The sequence below is a fragment of the Nerophis lumbriciformis genome, linkage group LG32, assembly GCF_033978685.3.
Source record: "Nerophis lumbriciformis linkage group LG32, RoL_Nlum_v2.1, whole genome shotgun sequence".
NCBI classification, from domain to species: Eukaryota; Metazoa; Chordata; class Actinopteri; order Syngnathiformes; family Syngnathidae; genus Nerophis; species Nerophis lumbriciformis.
Window position 1 is genome coordinate 9,733,033 of NC_084579.2, and position 2,472 is coordinate 9,735,504.

Here is a 2,472-nt window from a genome sequence, read left to right on the forward strand (position 1 = left end):
CATTAAACACATTAACTTAACAAAAACCCATCCATCCATCCATTTTCTACCACTTATTCCCTTCGGGGTCGCGGGGGGCGCTGGAGCCTATCTCAGCTACAATCGGGCGGAAGGCAGGGTACACCCTGGACAAGTCGCCACCTCATCGCAGGGCCAACACAGATAGACAGACAACATTCACACTCACATTCACACACTAGGGCCAATTTATTGTTGCCAATCAACCTATCCCCTTAACAAAAACATATTTCATAAATAAATAAATACACATGAATGAGGTAGATCTTCTCGACTTGGTCAATTGAAAAGTAGCTTGCCTGCAGAAAAAGTGTGGGCACCCCTGATATATCAATCAATCAATCAATCAATCTTTATTTATATAGCCCTAAATCACAAGTGTCTCAAAGGGCTGCACAAGCCACAACGACATCCTCGGTACAAAGCCCACATGCAGAACAGTTATGTCCAAATTGCCGCCCCGGGGGCCAGCTTGGTTTTTATTATTAATTTATTTTAACGAAAGGAATTCATTATTATTGAGGTTTGTTAGATATAACAATAACTATTTCCTATTGTCAACAATAATATAATAACCAAGAGAATGTTTTATTTTCAATTAACATATACATTCTTTCATTTCTCAGTATGCGGCCCCCGGTGGAATACTTTTGGACACTTTGATAGAGGATCTTTAACTTGTGGAAACAGTACTAATAATAATGTATGCTATTAACCATTAGGTGATGTTACATTATGCTGTGTGCCTGACTTGTCACTTTTTAGTTTAATTGATGGATTGATTGAGACTTTTGGGGCGGTATAGCTCGGTTGCTAGAGTGGCCGTGCCATCAACTTGAGGGTTGCAGGTTCGATCCCCACTTCCGCCATCCTAGTCACTGCCGTTGTGTCCTTGGGCAAGACACTTTACCCACCTGCTCCCAGTACCACCCACACCGGTTTAAATGTAACTTAGATATTGGGTTTTCACTATGTAAAGTGCTTTGAGTCACTAGAGAAAAGCGCTATATAAATATAATTCACTTCACTTCACTTTTATTAGTAGATTGCACAGTGAAGTACATATTCCGTACAATTGACCACTAAATGGTAACACCCGAATAAGATTTCCAACTTGTTTAAATTGATTCATGATACAGATATATACTATCAAATATATACTAACATCATAATACAGTCATCACACAAGATAGTGCACTCTAAGCTTAATAATACACCAAAAAAAGCATATTGTCTTTTACTGCCTTTTATTCCCGCTCTTGCTTTTTGTTGTAGTTGTAATAAGGCTTTATTTATTACACTATAGTTATATATACACGATAGTTCTTCCGTGGGCGCCGTGACGTAATGCACAACTACAAGGTTTTATTAAAAAACACAACACGAGGTATTTATAAAATATTATTACGGAAACGTTTATGAAGATTACAGATTTAACTGCAGTTTTACTCGTTCTTTTTTATTTTATTTTTTTTACCTTTAACTTTTATTTATTCCCGCTCTTCATTCTGTCACTTCCCGGTGTCCAACCCACAACACATGTTCTCATATCCTGTGTCCCCCGCCCTTAAGTTCCCCTTACAAGGGTTCCGGTACACATTAAAGTACACAATAGAAGTAATTGTGAACAGAAGTCCTTAGTTCTTTAAAATGTTACATTATTTTTTTTGTTGAGTAGCTTGTTATTATTAATGTTATGTATATTTCATTTGATTCGCAATATTTACATGTGATTTGTTTGGGAAAAAAATACAAAAACCCAAGCTCAAACGCATCGCGAAAAACCACGTGACGTGCTTTCCTTCTCCTATTGGCCAGTCGGCGGGCAGAAGAATAGAAACCAGAAATGAGTTTGGTAGACAAGCGAATTAATACAATTATCGTCAAAAACAAAACATGGAGCAATAATGGTGGGTGCTGGTACATTTAAAAAGTATTTGTATGCTCAGTACACTAAAGTTGGAGAGAACTTGATTACATGTTTCCTCCTCCAGGTTAAAAGATAAAAAGATGGCAGGCTCTTATCAGACGACATGCTGGCCGTATTCATGCTAAAGCAAATATCGGTAAGCCGTTATTCTTGTCTGTTTACACGCTACATAAAGTTATTTTTATTATTATTAGTTTTAAAATATTTTTATTCTTGGGGAAAACGAACAAGAGTTCGGTTAAAAGGCGGTTTATAGTCACCCATGACGTGACAGTTCTTTTATCCTCCACTTGGGGGCAGTGTAGCACCGCCTCGATGATTGAGGCCCACAAACAACAAATCATGGCTTTTGTTAAATGTTATGATAAATGACATTTAAAACATGTCCCTGATGAATGCAGTGTTTTTCAACCTTTTTTGAGCCAAGGCACATATTTTTGCGTTGAAAAAATACAAAGGCACACCACCAACAGAAATCATTAAAAAACGAAACTCAGTTGACAGTAAAAAGTCGTTGTCGCGAT